The 18,532-nt window shown below is 38.7% G+C and overlaps 1 non-coding gene and 1 pseudogene across 1 annotated transcript; one reads left to right on the top strand and one right to left on the bottom strand.

Annotated features, from left to right (window-relative positions):
* Positions 1-2,679: 2,679 nt before the first annotated feature.
* On the bottom strand, positions 2,680-3,414 carry LOC143662733 (small ribosomal subunit protein eS6 pseudogene; annotated as a pseudogene).
* Positions 3,415-14,307: 10,893 nt separating this feature from the next.
* Positions 14,308-14,414, top strand: LOC143675151 (U6 spliceosomal RNA). The gene has a single exon (XR_013171395.1). It is a non-coding gene; the product is annotated as a U6 spliceosomal RNA (small nuclear RNA).
* Positions 14,415-18,532: the final 4,118 nt, after the last annotated feature.

Here is an 18,532-nt window from a genome sequence, read left to right as displayed (position 1 = left end):
GCTGTGTGGGCTCTAATCATTCCAAAATGATTCCCTCTAAATGGACTCCAGTAAGGAACCCCACCTTGAATGGGTGAAGACCATGGAAACCACCTCATCAAAAGGTCTCTCCCACAACTGGGTGGGCCTCATCTCCATGGAAACAATATAAAAGCTCCCACCCAGCAAAATGAATCAGGATTAAATAACATGGCTTTTCTGGGGTGCACAACAGTTTCAAACTGGTGCATGTATCATTCAGTGTAGCAATGGCTTTTGAGCTAATGGGTTGATAGCATGGTATGATACATTTAAGCAGTTTGAAACTATCAGTCTCTACACACTTTTAAAAATTCATTTACTAGGTAAAACAAACAATAAAACTACCTGTGAAATTTGAGAAAGTTTAGGTCCTTTTTTTTGGGTGGGGGTATGCATGGCTGGGAAAGGAAAGTTTAGGTCCTTTTAAGAAAAAAGTATTGATAATCATTGATTACATCTATGACAAAAGTGCTTATTTTAGTTCACTTTGATAATGCTGCAGTTGATGGAAATGATATATATCTAAAGTGTTGATTTCGTGAATACATTGGATTTAATAGCACAATCATTTCATCAAAAAAAAATTTTTAAGGCTTTTTGAAGTTTATGGTCTGGCATAATATGTTTCTATTGGCCTCACTTCACCCAATGTTAGGTATATGTCAAGTTGAATTCCATTCAACTATTACTCATTGATGCATAGATTCAGGTGCTCAGGCTGCACAGTACCTAGCATATGGTGGGTACTCACTAGGCATTGTTGAATGCACGAATGAATGAATGAGTTTTTAAATCAAGCCTTTTCTAAAACACAATTAGCATACAAGACTTTTAAACCATCACTCCACCCAGTTTCAGAAACAGTTTACGATATTAAAATTATAGTTAGCATTATTTGAGTGTTTATTATGTACCAGGTAGTAGTTCATTCAATATTTAGCATGCGGTTATTATCCTCATTTTACACAAAAGATTATTGAAGCTTAAAGAGGTCCAATAAGCTGCCCGAGGTCACACAGCTAGTAGGAGGCAGAGCCAGAATTTGAACCCCTCTTGATGTGAAATTCAGAGCCTGTGGTCCTGGATACTACGTGACCTCTCTATAAAACCTTACATGTAAACTGCCCCAAGAATGCAGCATCATGGATAGGTGCATAAAATAAGATCATTCAGAGAGCTAAGAGTAAGGCAGGAAGGAGGCCAGGCAATTAATTCTTCTGTTGGGTCAGAAGTTTAGAAAGTCTCTGACTCTTATAGTATTTGTGAAATGAGGTAATGGCCCCAGCCCAGTGGATCTCCAGTGTTTAACATCACAAAAAAGCCTTGATTCAAGCTGCCCATCCAAGTGGACACTCTCCAAGTCAGCCAAGGGCGGATGCCCACCCAGCGACTGAACTGTCTGCCCTGGGGCTGGCAGGAAGGAGCCCTGTAGGGGAAGGAGAGCACTCAGAGAGGGGGATGCAATGGCAGAAGCATCAGGATAGTGGTTTCCACTGAGGGGACCCTGGGCCGAAGTGGAATAATGGCAGGGAGGCATTGTTTCCCAATTAAGCTAAACTTCAACAGAGAGAACATTATTTTAAAATTTCTCCCATAAAATTTTTCTGAAACTTTAATGCCTGCTACTATTTGTCTGCTAAAAAAAAAAGGGTAGTAGTAAACAAAACAAATGGAAACATTAATGTATGTGCAAAATCATTAACAACTAATTATGCCAAGTTGAATAGTTCATTTTTTATGTGCTCATCTGCTTGTGATTTTATAACCAATACTTCGAACACATTCATGAATTCTTCTAGTAATTTTATTTCTTGTTCAAAGACTGAAATAGAAAATATCAGAATGGAGGGAGGCAGCCTGGTGAAGAGGAAGGAGCACAGGCTTTGGAAGTGACATGGCCGTCAGAGACCCAGTCACATCATGTCCTACCACCTCTGTGGCTTCACACCAGGCACTCGCCTCTCTGAGCATCAGCTCTCTTCCTGTAAAACAGGGACTAATGGTATCCACCTTGTCAAGTCACTGTGTACACCAGAGATGAAGAATAAGCCACCTGGAACACAAGCAGGTGCTCAGTTGTAGCTATCACTATTGTTGTCATATGGAGTAATCCAAAGAGAAAATTGTTCTATAATTTCAAGCTGTTTGCTACTTGAACAAGTTTGACAGCTACTGACTTTAACATTCTTGTCTCCATTTAAGGCAGATTTGTAGGCCACTTCAGAAACAGGATCTTTTTTTCTGGCCTATGGGAAAAGGAGTCTTTGAGTGGCATGATAGGAGAGGATATGAGTATCCTTATTTACTTTCTTTTATCATCTCTAGCACCAGCAGCAGCAGCAACTACCACCTCCCTAGCACTGGCCCTGATATCACTTTATCAATCAGGAGAGGCTGGGCTATGCTATGGTAACAAGCAATATCAAACACTCAGTGCAGTGACTCATCAGAATACGTCTATTTTCATTCATTCTAAATGACCAGTGTGGGTTGGCAGGAGGTTCTGTTTTTCACAGTTACCTATGGTGGGGAAAACTCCATGTGGTCTATTTTCCCAAGATCCCCAACAGGAGGGAAAAAAGAAGGGGAATGGAGCAAATTGTGCCTTTTTTTTTTTTTTAAATGTATCCTCTTGTTTATTTGTTACTCCTAGAAATCTTATTTTTTATTGGACTCAGGCTTAGAAGTAGAAGCTCTCAGGGAAGACAGCCTCTATCTCTTGGCAATCTGTTCCTGGTGTGTTTCTTTGGCTTCCTTCATTCTCTTCGCCAAAGGTTTAACATATTCTGCCACTTCTTCATTATTTATCTTAGTGAGCTGTTTCTTCAGGGCAATATGCCAACATTTATGTTGCAGGACACGTGGAGTAACAAGACGCTGAACCTTGGGTGATTTGGTCTTAGGTTTCTTACTCTCTTTGTTCAGAGGCTTTCTCCCAACATACTGGCAGACACCATCTTCTTTAGAAGGATTGAAAAGTTTGTGGATTTTACTAGCTCTTTTGGGCTCCAGGTGATGAGGCACAGTTGTGTCAGTCAGTCCAGGAATATCCTTTTCTCCCTTTCCTACAATAACCAAGTTGAGAACATTCAGATGGGCATCCACAATGCAACCCCAAACAGATTTGCACTTTCTTTCTCCAGTCCTCCTTGGTCTATAGCAAGAGTAAGAGGCAGACACATCCATGGGTCAGGACACCCTGCTTCATGGTGATATCTTGTTTGTTTTATCCACCACTGATTTGACAACCTAACCCTTCCACTCTTCACCCAGAGGGTCAGCAGCCATTTTTGTGGCCATTTGCTTCTCATAAAAGGTACATGGTTTGTATTCATCATCCACTTCAATGAGCTTCTGACAGCTAGTGACTGGGAAGGAGATGTTCAGCTTCATGCTGAGGCAGCCAGCTGTCTCCAAGGTACCATGAAAAAGAGTGCACTGACATGTAAACCTTCCACCTTGAAAGAATATGTGTCCCCCTCATGTACATTTCATAGACCAAAGTAAGTAACATGGCTCATCTAAACTTCAAAAAGGAATATGGAAGTATATAAGCCACTATGCATTTGGACAGCAGAGAGCTGGGCATTCTTAATAAATGGCTCTTATGGATGTAAAATCATCATCGTCATCATCGAGTGAACATCTACACCATCTGCTGAGAAGTGTATGAGCTGCCATACCTAAGAAAAGTTATAAAGCCGAGGAGTCTCAGGCTGGATGGGGAGGCCCAGAAGCTGGCATGCTGATAAGTCAATATATAACATACAGTCACTATTTTGTTCACTTGAAAAGCAACTTAGAAAACCACTCCAGATTTCTTTAATGAAGGAGGGTGTGCTGGGTTGAAAGGAAGTATGCCCCCTAGAAAAGTCATGTTGTGGTCAAAATCCCATTTCATGAGGGTAGAATGGTCTCTGTTCAATATGTATGTTTGAAACTGTGATCAGATCATCTCCCTGGATGATGTGATTTAGTCAAGAGTGGTTGTTAAACTGGATTAAGGGACAACACATCTCCACCCATTTGGGTGGGTCTTGATTGGTTTATTGGAGTCCTATAAAAGAGGAAATATTTTGGAGAATGAGAGATTCAGAGAGAGCAACACTATGAAGCAGAGAGTCCACCAGCTAGTAACCTTTGGAGATGAAGAAGGAAAACGCGTCCAGGGGAGCTTCATGAAACAGGAAGCCGGGAGAGTAAGCTAGTAAATGATGCTGTGTTCGCCATGTGCCCTTCCAGTTGAGAGAGAAGCCCTGATTGTGTTTGCCACGTGCCTTCTCACCTTAGAGAGAAACCCTGAACTTCATCGGCCTTCTTGAACCAAGGTATCTTTCCCTGGATGTCTTTGATTGGACATTTCTTTAGACTTGTTTTAATTGGGACATTTTCTCAGCCTTAGAACTGTAAACGAGCAACTCATTAAATCCCCCCTTTTAAAAGCTATTCCATTTCTGGTATATTGCATTCTAGCAGCTAGCAAACTAGAACAGAGGGTGTTGCAAGGTATGGCAATCAAGGAAAACTTCAAGAGTGAGGGGACACATGAATCAATCCTAAAGGAAAGGCAAGACTAAGGCAGCCAAGAGGGGGAAAGACATTTTTGGCAGAAGAGCAGAGTGAAAAAGACTCAGAGACAGAAATGCCTCTAATGCATTCTGAGAACTGTGAGTAAAGCCATGAAGCTAAAATGGAAGGTTGCTTTAGGGAAAATGTGATAAATGAAGGTAGCACTGGGGCTGCATTGTGTTGGAGGGATACCATCTTCTCAAAGTTCTTAAGTTCAGGGCTTAGAAAAGAAGGCTTTATCATCTAGGTTGATGGAAATAATTGCAGACTTTTAAGTAGCAGGTGGCTTTGCAAAGCAGTATTACATAACACTAAATCTATCAGTGGTATATAGGATGGTCTATTAGTCAGGGTTCTCTAGGGAAACAGTACCAACAGGGGATACGTATAGATTTTATGAAAGTGTCTCATGCAAATGTGGAGATGCATGAGTCCAAATTCCATAGGGCAGGCCAATGTAGGAATTTTGTAGCAGAGGCTGGCTGGCTGCAGTAAAGACAAAATTCTCTTTTGACTGCTGAAATCATTACCTCTCCCTTAATGTGTTCAGCTGATTATTGGATTAAATCCAACTGAATGCATTCTCTCATTGCAGAAGACACTCCCCTTAGATGATCGTAGATGATGTAATCTGCCATAGATCCAATCCACTGACTGATAACTTAATAAACTAGCATCCTGGTTTATCAGTCAGCTGCAAAATGTCTTTGCAGTAATGGTTAGGCCACCGCTTGCCTGACCAAACAACTAGGAACCATCATCTGACCAAGTTGACACATGAACATAACCATCACAGATGAGTAGGAGAAGCATAGTCTAGCAGTAAGAAGATGGGTTACAAGAGTATATAACAGTAGTCTGGGCTGAGTCTACAACTAATTGTTGTGCTGTGCTTTAAAATTTATTACTTTTTTTTTGGTATATATGTCATTTTTCACAAAAAGGAGAAAAGAAGGCAACTGTGATAATAAAAAAATATTTATTTCTTCTAGCCTCCTATACTCTGGAGCAGCTAGAAGGAAAAATCCGAGAGAATCATATGGTAGCCCATGACAAACTCTGGGATCTGTCCTGTAACTACTTGTTGAAGAGTGCTTTGAAAACTATTGCTTTTTTCTTTCTTTGCTTTGTGCATTATGTTGCATTATACAATTAAAGGAGTTAGGAAAATTTAGTGAGCTGAATCTAGCAATATATATATATAATATATAATATTATATATATGTTATATGTGTATAATATATCAAGATGGAATTGTAAGTTTAACATATGAAAATCAATCAAGGTAATTTATCCCATTCACAGATAATGGAGGAAAAATCACACAATCTGCTGATCAGAAATAGAAAATCTTATAAAATTCAACTTATTCATGATTAAAAAAAAATCTCTTAAACTATCAGTAAAATGGAACTTCCTTTATCTAAATAAAAATACTGTTATCATCATATTAAGTGATAAAATTAAGTTTTTCCCTCTGAAGTTGAGACTGAGACAAGTCTGTTCACCATCTCCATTTCTATGAACATTATATTGGAACAAAGTGAAATAAAGAGCATAAAGAAATAGAGAAATGAAATATATAAGGGTTAGAATGGAAGAAATAAAACTTTCATCGTTTCCAAATGACATAGTATTATATGTAGAAAATCCAAAAGGATCTGTACATAAACTATTAGAATTAATAATGAATTTACCAAGGTCTCTGGACATAAAGTTAATACATAAAAATCAATTATTTTTCTATATATTATCACCAAATACTTATAAAGTGAAGTTAAAAGATTCATTTGCAGCTTCATTGGATCAAACAGCTGGGAATAAATCAAACAAAACATGTGCAAGACTTCTACACTGAAGACAATAAAATATTCCTGAGGAATCTGGAAAACTAAATAAGTGAAACAATATACCATATTCATGGTGGGGAAGACTAAGTATTTAAAGTTGCTGATTCTTAAAAAAATGGTCCAAATAGATTTGATGAAGTTCTCATCAATATTCCAACAGGATTTGTTGTGGAAACTAACCAAGTTGATTTTATAACTTTATATGGAAATGGAAAGGGCCAACAATAGCTAAGACAAATTTGAAGAGGAAGAAAAGAGTTAGAAGACATACATTACTAGAAATCAAGACTTACAAAGCTATGGTAAGACAGTGTATAGCTTTGAATATTTTTGCTGTAAAGAGATCAATGGAAAAGAATAAAGTATACAGAAATAAACACATTTTATGTACACTTGATTTATGACAGTGGTGGCACATAAAATAGTCAAAAAAGATTTTTTTAAAAAAATTATTGATGCTAAGTCAATTGGATATTCAAATGGAAAAAAACACTAATCTTGACCTTAAGACCTTAGTCATACACAGAAAGCAATTTTATCTAGATTGCAGAGCTAAACGTGAAAAATGAAACAAAAATATGTATAGACTATCATATTGGAGAATGTCTTCATGATCTTGAGATAGACCGTAAACAGCAGTGATGATAAAGAAAAGATTTATAATTAGACTATATTAAAATTAGTATCCTCTGTTCATCAATATACACCATTAATGGGGAGAAATTCAACTTCTCCAAGTTGAATTCTTGATATTCTCACAAGCAGTGTGGACAACCAAAGCTATAGGCTGAGCCCCCAGTCTTGGGGTTTGTTCATATGAGACTTAACCCCGCAAAGGATAGGTCAAGTCTACTTAAAATTTAGGCCTAAGAGTCACCCCCAAGAGAGCCTCTTTTGTTGCTCAGATGTGGCCCCTCTCTCCAGCCAACACAACCAGCAGTCTCACCACCCTACCCCTCTCTACACGGGATATGACTCCCAGGGGTGTGGACCTTCCTGGCAACGTGGGACAGAGATCTTGGAATGAATGGAGACTCAGCATCAAGGGATTGAGAAAAACCCTAGAATGAGCTGAGACTTAGCATCAAGGGGCTGAGAAAACCTTCTCAACCAAAAGGGGGAAGAGTGAAATGAGACAAAGTGTCAATGGCTGAGAGATTCCAAACAGAGTCGACAGGTTATCCTGGAGGTTATTCTTATGCATCAAGTAGATATCATCTTGTTATTCAAGATGTAATGGAGGGCGGGCCACAGTGGCTCAGCAGGCAAGAATGCTTGCCTGCCATGCCAGAGGACCCGGGTTCAATTCCTGATGTCTGCCCATGTAAAAAAAAAAAAAAAAGATGTAATAGAGAGGCTGGAGGGAACTGCCTGAAAATGTGGAGCTGTGTTCTAGTAGCCATGTTTCTTGAAGATGATTGAATAATGATACAGCTGTCACAATATGACTGTGTGATTGTGAAAACCTTGTGTCTGATGCTCCTCTTATCTACCTTGTCAACAAAGGAGTAGAACATATGGAATAAAAATAAATAATAGGGGGAACAAATGCTAAAATAAATTTAGTTTAAATGCTGGTGATCAATGAAAGCAAGGGATAAGGGGTATGGTAGGTATAATCTTTTTTTTTTTCTTTACTGTGTTCGTTTTATTTCTTTTTCTATTGTCTTTTTCTGAATTAATGCAAATGTTCTAAGAAATAATGAATATGCAACTAAGTGATGATATTGTGAATTACTGATTATGTATGTTGTTTTATTTTGTTTCTTCATTTTTTAAATTAATAAATAAATTTTTAAAAATATACACTATTAAGGCGGGCCACTGTAGCTCAGCAGGCAGAGTTCTCACCTGCCATGCTGGAGACCCAGGTTTGATTCCTGATGCCAGCTCATGTTAAAAAAAAAATACACCATGAAAAGATATCTGCAACACAAGAACTCCTAGAGACCAATATGGAAAATACAAATAGGCAGTTCCTAAATGAGATCATCCAAATATTTAATAAACATACCAAAAAGTGCTAATTCCTATTAACCAACAGAGAAATTCAAATTAAAACCGTTATGATCCCACCATACAATCACCAGAATAGTTAAGATTAAAAGTAGTGACAATACCCAAAATTGGTGAAGATGTGAAGCAACAAGAACCCTCATATAGTGCTGGTGGAAGTACCAATTGGTCCCACCACTCTGTCAGAAGCTGAACATACCCTTATCCTGTGACCTGGCAATTCTGCTCCTAGGTATATACTATTCCCCCACATTCAAATTCAAAATTGTTTCTATCAGCACTATTTACTACAGTGAAAAAAGGGAAGCAACCCAAGTATCCAACAACAGTAGAATGGACAAACAAATTGTGACATATCCATTGAAAGGAATCCTATATGGCAATAAAAATTCTGCTGTGTGTGATAGCACAAATGAATCATATGAACAATAGCAGTGAGCAAAATAAGGCCAAAGCAAAAGAGCATGCCCTGTATGATTTCATTTATATGAAGTTCAAAACCAGGCAAAAGTAATCCAAGATATTAAAAGTGAGGATACGTTTACTTTTGGAAAAAAGGAATATTGGTTGAGAGAGGGCATGAAGGAGATTTTGGGAGCTGCCAGTGTTCTTTGCTCTCATCTGATCAGAGTGACATGGGGTTTTATTTACCTTGTGAAAACACATTGGGTCGTACACCATAGCTTGTGGGTTTTTTTTTATGTGCATGTTATACTTCAACAAAAATTTCAGTTTCAAATAAAGAAAGGCAGACTTTGGAGTTGATAGCTGCAACTCCTGGTACATGTTTGTGAGTGTGTGTGTAGGGAGATGTTACCTAATTTAGCTTAACAACATCTTCAGCCATTCAGAATTAGATACCCACGTATCATGGGCGACATGGGCATTTTTATAGCACCTATTGTTTATATTTCCTTGCATAGAAAAAAAGATACCAGCACATGTAGGGACTTTTTTCACCAAGATCTCCCCAAACATACACACACTTTACTCTTGGGGCTCTCCTCTCTACAGGACTTGAACTATCCCTTCTAGGGATGGTGGCCATTCTACCAATCAGCCTGACCCCTCTGGCAGCTTCCCCCCGGTACTATAAGTTTGGAGATCACTCTCCTCTCTGCCTGTGCAGAGAGGAGAGGATACGTTCCAAAAGAACGTATCCCCACTTTTAATATCTTGGATTACTTTTGCCTGGTTTTGAACTTTATATAAATGAAATCACACAGGGCATGCTCTTTTGCTTTGGGCTTATTTTGCTCACTGCTATTGTTCATATGATTCATTTGTGCTATCACACACAGCAGAATTTTTATTGCCATATAGGATTCCTTTCAATGAATATGTATTATAGAAGATACGTATATAGAATGTATTATAGAAGAAGAAAGAAAAGGAAACCAATATTATAAACACTCAGGGCCTCTTACAGCCTAGACGGTCCCACACAATTCTCATCTTTTAAGGCTCCTAGAAATATATGTTTAACATAACACATATTATAAAAACATTGAAAGCCAAAACAGGGTCATAAAATTTTTTATATATTTCAAATGTGCACATTTAGCAAATTAATGTTTTTAACCCTCCCCCCACAAAAAATATGCACATACATAAAACACAATGACCGTGTGAATGACAACATCTGAAAATACAATTAAATGCCTCAATTTTAATCCTTTGTGAAAGTAAGACCAAGATCAAATAATGCTTCTTCCCAGTACGCGCTACCACCCTCATCTTCAATGACAGGTCCTACAGAAACTATGTGAGCAGAGTAGTATTCCCATTTCAATGCCGGGTAAACAAAAAAGTTAAGGGACTATTGCAATGCTCCCTAGCTGGTCCCTAGCACAGTCACATCCAGGCCTGGTCTTCTGTCTCCCCCCTCTGTGCTTTTTCCCACACGGTGACACTGCCTGTCCATAGGGAATTAAACAGCCAATCCATCCGCTTCTGGGGGATATTATTTCTTTACCCAACAACAGCTTGGGTTTACAGATAACAAGGTATGGCTTCTCCAGGCTGACTCGCAAGACCAGAATGTAGGGCCATGGTGTGAGGGGAGGTGGGGGCGGGCAGTGACGGTGAGGAAGTGGGGTAGGGAAGGTGGAGGAGCTCCAAGTTGCTCTGAACTCAAGGACACCTGCTCTCCTTTCTCTCTAGCCTCTCGTCGCAGGTCCACTGATTAAACAAGACTAGTGCCAGCGCTTCAGGAAGGGGGCTACTTTGGGAGTTGGTTTGTCTTTTTTCTTAAATTTATTTTTTTGTAATTCCTACATGGTAAGGCCTGAAGGATCTGATGGAGGCTGGGAGTTGAACAGTTTGGGCATCTTCCCTGAGCTTCTGAGAGACTCTGGGCAGATTTCTTGACTTAGAGTTCAGCTGCTGCTCTTCCTCCTGTGACACTGAACTGAATAAACTCACATTCCTTTTAGGTGAGAGAGCAAGTTCCAAATGATGGAAACAATTTGCAAAAAAATGTGCTAAAATATTTTGAGAATGACTTTTACTTGAAGGAACACAGGAGAGGGTGAGGTTTTCAAAACTGATCTTTACTTAGAGAGATGGAATACTTTCAGTTGTTGTCAGAAATCCCTGAACTCAATCCTTTGCAGATGTGCATTGTTTTTCTTACCTGAGCAAGAGTCACTAAAGAGGGTAGAAAATGTCCTTCCTTTTCCCTCCCTTTTGTTGGCATCCTATATCTCTTCAAGGTCTACACCAAGTTTGTTCTTGCACCAGCCCCAAATGTTACTCCTTTCTCTGACCACTGCTGGGTTCACCCTGTGTAGTACTTCATTTGACAATTAATCATATAAAGTTTTATATCACATCTGTTTATTTTCAGGAAAATATTGTGAGCTATTAGAGTAATTTAAAAGGATCAAATTGGCACCTGTGTCAAAAATACTTGCCAAATAAATTAATACTAGGAAAAAAATCCTAATTAAGAGATTTTTGGCTGAAAGAAACAGGGAACACTGACTCAAACTGCTTCACCAGTTAGGGATGTATGAACTCATATAATAAGATGCCTCAAAATGGGGCAGCTCCAACTGTGGCTATTCTGGCAATTCAACAACATCTGTGGGTACCAGGAATCTTCTTCTTTCTGCTTTGCTATCTTCTGTGGGTTGTCTTTGTCTTAAGGCATCTCATCCAAAAACAATGTTTAGAAGAAAAAGAACGGTATCTTCCTTGTGTACTTTTTAAGAGTAAGAAAATCTTTCTCAGAAATCCCCATCTTCCCCAAACTAATCAGGAAGGGGAATGAGATTGCTGAGATTGGTATAAACCAATCTACAAAGAGTAGCATTAGGATTTGCCCCTGAGCTGAGAATTGAATTGTCTTCCTAACGGGCTGTTAAAGCTGGGGCTCTGTTAGCTAAGAAGGGATTGATTTGGTATAGGCAAAAACAATGTCTGTGACAATTGTCTTCCTCTTTGGTTGGCTTCTTGAGTTTATGCTCTTCTGGGTTGATTCCCCACTTATCTTGATCTCTTTGTCTTACTGTCCTGATTGCGTTGCAGTCACATGACTTGCATGCAACATACACAGAAGAAAGCCATTTCTGTCTATGTGAACATTTTCAATAGGGGTCATTACACATGACTTTGAGTCCCATTGACTAGCCCTGTCCAGAGGGTAAATATGCTGCTCTACAGGAGGTAGTTCTCACACTGAGGAACATGCAGATTAAAAGGGAAAAAAATCCTTAATACATCTGTGTCTTTACATTTGTGTGTATGCTTGTATATATACTTCATAAAAAAATTCATAAAAAAATAGATATATAAATCGAGGTTTATACTCTTAATATAGATCACATATAATTATAAAACCTAGCAAGTATATAAATATTTAAAAACCTACCAAAGTTATACAGAGAAGGCAGGGTTTAACAAACGAGGATAATTGCTGAATCATTACATTAATATTTCTTTTGATCTCCAGTGTCTTAGAGCAGCTAGAAGTAAAAACCTAAAATTGTGCAATTGTCATCCATACCAAACTTTGAAATCTGTTCTACAACAAATTGTTGCATTGTGCTTTGAAATTTATTGCTTTTTTGTATATGTGTTATTTTTCACACATACACACAAAAAATCGATTGTGATGATAGAAAAGTATTTATTCCTTCTAGCCTCCAACGTTCTGAAGTAGCTAGAAGGAAAAATCTGAGATAATGGCATGGTAGCCCATGACAAACTCTGAGATCTGTCCTGCAACTACTTGTGGAAGAGTGCTTTGAAAACTATCGCTTTTTTCTTTCTTTACTTTGTATATATGTTATACTATACAATTAAAAAGTTAAAAAAAAAAAAGAAAATTTACCCAAAAAATCTGTAAAACTCAAATTGACACCACTAATGTGGTAGATGATGTTTTTTTTAGACAACAAATAGATATTCTAAGGGTGAATATACCCCTAACTTTGCAGGTTGTTTTCAGTTTGAGATTGCCTACCTTACCTTGGACTCTGTGATGACTCATTTCTCCTGCCATTTCTCTTTTTGAATTACTGCCAACTTTTCATTTGTAGGGCATGCAGTAGTGTCATTTAGCTTTCAATTGGCTTTAATGTATTATATGCTTAAGGTAGTAAGTCTGCTTCTGTTATTTTGTTATCAGCTGGTGATAAATAACGTGTACTACTTTGTAGCCAAGTGTTCTAGTTTGCTAGCTGTTGGAATGCAATATACCAGAAACAGAATGGCTTTTAAAAGGAGAGTTTAATAAGTTGCTAGTTTAAAGTTCTAAGGTTGAGCCCAATTAAAACAAGTCTATAGAAATGTCCAATCAAAGGCATCCATCCAAGGAAAGATACCTTGGTTTAAGAAGGCTGATAAAGTTCAGGGTTTCTCTCTCAAGTGAGAAGGCACACGGCGAACACAGTCAGGACTTCTCTCTCAGCTGGAAGGGCACATGGTGAACACAGTGTCATCTGCTAGCTTTCTCTCCTGGCTTCCGGTTTCATGAAGCTCCCCGGGAGGCATTTTCCTTCTTCATTTCCAAAGGTCGCTGGCTGATGGACTCTGCTTCGTGGTGCTGCAGCATTCTCTGCTCTCTCCGAATCTCCCATTTCCAAAATTTTTCTCTTTTGTAGGATTCCAGTAAACCAATCAAGACCCACCCAAATGGTGGAGACACATCTCCCCTAATCCAGTTTAACAACCACTCTTGATTGGAAGACATCTCCGGGGAGAGGATCTAATTACAGATTCAAACATACAGTATTGAATAGGGGTTATTCTGCCATTTTATGAAATGGGATTTTGATTAAAACGTGGGTACATACATCTTTTCAAACCAGCACACCAAGGATTATGAAAACAAATACTAATGTTAGGTCCTGAACATACTCTGTGACAGTTCTCATTCATAAGAATGTCATCTAGATGATATATAAATATTTTTTAGTTTATCTTTTAAATTAAAATATCTTTTAACTTAAAGATCCTCATTGAGAACAGTCAGATCTAAGAACACATCTCTAAGCCCCCAGGGGTTTGAGACACACTTTCTGATGTCTCAGAAAGAACATGGGACTTCAAGTCAGTAGACAGAGTTGATATTCCAGCTCTGTCCCACCCTAAGCAAATTTCTTAAGTCCACTGAGCCTAACCGATATCTTAATATGGATATTAAAAGAGATACAAGCATAAGGGAACTTTCCTGGTGCTCAACAAACACTGACTTTACTGTAGAGCCAGCATCCTTCCTTCTTACCGTAAGACCCATTGAGCCATGTTTCCAGGCATTCCCCTTTCACACACACCCCTGTCCCAGCTAGGAATGTGTTCTGTGTCCAGGGAGACATTTACGTATTCTATTAAAATTCAAAGGACAGTGCTCGCTTCGGCAGCACATATACTAAAATTGGAACGATACAGAGAAGATTAGCATGGCCCCTGTGCAAGGATGACACGCAAATTCGTGAAGCGTTCCATATTTAAAAAAAAAAAAAAAAAAAAAAAATTCAAAGGACATTCTCATCTAGTGAAAGAACTCCAGGCATTTGCTGAAATGTTTTATGGTAGCACCAAACTTTCATAATTGAGATGACGAAGCCCCTTTCTTTTAAAACATTTCTCGGGTCCATATGCACCAAGGGACCTGACCTGGTCAGTTCTGTATCTGGACTATCAAGCTCAGTTTGGGCTGATATTGCAAGAGATAAGGTAGAGTATCCTAAAAGACCTCACTAAGAGAGTACCCCAAATAATTAAATGGTAAAAATTAATTAATTAATTAATTAAAAAACAGAAGCAGCTTAAGAGAAAGGTCTCTGGATCCCAATCACCTGTTGGAAATAATGGTTCTTTGTCTTCATTCCATTTCTGGCTCTGTGTGTTATCTATAGGCCTTTCTCTTTTCTCACTGGTCTGTGGGATCTGTGGGGAAAACAGGGTCGACTTGTTTTTCAATCACTATTCCTGGTACCTACCAACTTAGAGCTTCTGGGAACAAGCATGTTAGAGCCTGAGAAAGTAAGTACATTTTTTTTTAAACATTCACTAAAATTAACACACACTCACATCTCAGTAAACGAAGAGATTATCAATAATGGTTTATAAACTTACAATTATTATAAGAAACACTGATTTTACAATTAGTTTCCATGTATCACTCTTTGCCTCTTGGAACTGTTCAGGCTCTTCCTTTCTATTAGAGTCAACATGTTTATATATTGATTGTATCTTGTTCCAGTTAATTGCACAGTAGAAAGTCTTTCTTACTTTTTTTTTTGCCCCCCATGTGTGCCACCATCCAAAACTCTCTCATTGTGTGACTCAGAATTGTTAACTCCTGACACATTCAGACCCACAACAGAACCAGAGAAAAATAATAGAGAGGATGTTTGAGATGCTTCCTGCAAACTTTATGTGACCTGCCCAGCTGAGATGAGTGGATAATTCTCAAGGCCCCTCCCTGGTGCACAGAGGTATCTAGCTTTAGCTTTCACTGTGATAACTTCAACCTGAAGTCCTGGTTTTGGGTCTCCAGCCCCTTCTCCTGTCAGATGCTGAAGTGCAGGTTTGCGGTCTGGCTATATTTCTTCAATGTTTTCAAACTGATGAAATGCAAAATATGAGAAATGGGTGGCTTATACAATGAGGATTAATTCACTTACAAGTTTACAGTTCTGAGGCCATGAAAAATGTCCAAATCAAGGCATGATTAGGCTGATATCTTCTTGAAGAAAGACTGCTGCTTGTTCAGGATTCCTCTGTCACATGGGAAGGCACAGTGTGGTGTCCTCTGGTCTCTTTCAGGTTTCATTGCTTCCAGCTTCTGGCCTCAGTGGCTTCCTCTCTGAGCTTCTACATTCTTCTCTCTTTTAGCTTTAGTCTCTCTTAGCTTCTCTGGGACTTTTTGTGTGTGTCTTTTATCCTCTTATAAAGGACTTCAGTAAGAGGATTAAGACCTGCCATGTAGCATGCCTCAATGGAAATAACCCAATCAGAAAGTTTTACCCACAATAGGTCTATACCCAGAGGAATGGATTGGCTGATCTTTCCTGAACATGGACTTTCCTGGGGTACATACAGCTTCAAGCCATCATACTCAATTTCCAGTCTCTCTCCTGAAGCTTCAGTGTAGGAACCCTTATCCTCACCCTGCCTTCTCAATCTCTCTTTTCTATCCCCCAGTCCCTTACCTTTTTAATGATCTCCAACAGGAGTAACTTGTAACTAGTGGACACTAAATCTAAAATTATGAAAAGAAAAATGGAAGCAAATTCACATACATTAAAATATCAAAATTGGGGAGAAATTTCGATTTGTGTTGCTTGAGCTTATATAGCACACAAATCCAAGGTAGCAACATTCGCCAAAGACTTTATCCTGTAAACAGAATGAAATCCATTTCTAGCTCAAAAACAGAGCAGCAGGTATGTGTTGAAGGAAAGAGGAAGAAGAAAAGAGAATCTCATTGTAGTCAAAGCAATTTTATCTCTTCTTTTCTTGTGAAAGAGAGCAAGGCCAGCAGGAGTTGGAACTTTTTTACTGACTTTCAGTAATATCACTAGATAACCTCCAATAAATGGTGACTGTGTTTGCTTTTTTCATTATTGGTGGTGATACTCAATAACACATCACACTTCCCAGCATGGGGTTTGACTTTGGTCCTTCTCCCAGGCTGGGTTATGAATTCCTTTTTTGTGAGCGCAATAAGACATTCCGGGCAATGCATTCCTTGGGGATTATTTTATTTCATGGATGTTTGGCCTCATGTTTTAGAACATCAACTTAAGTCATGGATAATGGACCAGAAATGCATTCTCTGTCATTTCTTATTGCATAAAAGGAAGTAGCTTACAGAATTTCCCCCAGTCCTGGAATGCAGTGATTTCTTAGTTCCCTCCATCCAACTGGATCTAAATATACCCCTCCCCCCAACCCGGGAGATACATGTACATCTTTGCTTTCTAGGCTGTAGAAGAATACACTGTTGGAAACAATTGAAATAGTTCAGGCTCTCAGGACAAGGAAGAAAGGAAACAAGAGTTATAAACTTAATAAGCATTTTCTCTCCAACCTTGGCAAAGCATTAAGGGAGAAGCACGTAAAAGTCACAGGCTCAATGACTGAGCAGATCTACAGTTTCAACAAGAATGGTGCTTGCTCAGGCTTGGGGTCAAAATGGACTTGCCCAACCCAAAAGCTTTCTTTTTCCAAGTAGTCCTGGTGCCTTGTGCCTTCCTGAGGTTTTCCTGCTGATTTCTGTAGTAAAAGTCATTGGCTGGTCCTTTAAGATTTGCATCCCCTTCCACTTTTCAAAGCTAGCGGAGAGTGGGTGGGATGGGGTGGGAAATATTTTTACAGATCCCAGTGGTTCACACTAAGAGAGGAAGTCAGGCAGTATTTTGTAGTGATTGGGTTCAAGTCCTAGCTCTGCCATTTAAAGTCTATGACCTTAGTAAATTACTTAAAAAAAAATTTTTTTTGAGCTTCAGTTTTTTTTCATTTATAAAATGAGGACTATAACATCTTCCTTTAGTAGATTATCATGAAGATTAAATGAAATTATGTGTATGAAGCAGTCAGTACAATCTGGCTGATGATAAGTAATGATTCAGTAAATAATAGTTGTTAGTAGTAGTACCCCTACCCCACCATATCCTTACCCCTTCCCCCCAAAAAAGCTGTGAAAAATAAAAAGTAAGCATCTTAGAAACATGGAATTTTCAATTGGAAAAAACTTCAGCGGTGATCCAGTCCATCTCAAGGCAAGTCTCCTGGAGCCTTGAAACGGAAGATCTCAGCTTCCTGGCTGCCATCTCACCCACAATGCCGGGAATAAAATCATAGGCTCGTACCATCTTGCTATATAGAAGATTGGAACTCTTCTGCAAGAAGGGTGTGACTCACATGGCTACATGGCTGTATATACGGCACCTTCCCAGACCTATTACAATATGCAGAGTCTGGATCACACAATACACCACTTAGCCGACTTTCATGCTGTACTATTCCAGTCTGTTTTATGAATGCCTTATTTCTCCAACTATATGGTAAGCTTCTGGATGGCAAGGACTGGGTTTTTATCTCATTTGGGTCTCCCCCAGCTCTTGTAGAGTGAGGAGCTTATATTAGGTGTTACTGGTCCTGCTGTTTGTTTGAAAAAGGATTATGCATTTCATTGGCGCTTAGATAAAGATGAAATAAATATAGAAATGATATATCTTCTCTGTCATATAAGATAATCTTCCCATACCCCTGACATCCTACTGAGAAATTTCCTCCTACTGAGCTAAGGGAAAGGGCTAGAGGCAGAGTCCTAATTATTTGGGAACTCCAGTTTTCCAAGTGACTGGTGACAATTCTAGAATTTCTATTGTGGATGGGCTTAGGGTCATTGAGTTGCTTGGAAATTAAAGAATTTTGGTATTAAAGAATTTGCCTTGACATTACTGCATAACAGGTCCTGTTTTTAAACTTATATTTCATGCTTATTTGAATTAGCTTTAGGAGGTATGAGAGATTATAGGGGAAAGAGGTTCAAAGACCTCCATAAGCAATGTAGCATGTAGTGACAGCACTGTTAGAAGTAACCATTTTAATTCCTA

Source organism: Tamandua tetradactyla, chromosome 2 (assembly GCF_023851605.1).
Source record: "Tamandua tetradactyla isolate mTamTet1 chromosome 2, mTamTet1.pri, whole genome shotgun sequence".
NCBI classification, from domain to species: Eukaryota; Metazoa; Chordata; class Mammalia; order Pilosa; family Myrmecophagidae; genus Tamandua; species Tamandua tetradactyla.
This window is presented reverse-complemented; position numbering and strand designations above follow the sequence as displayed.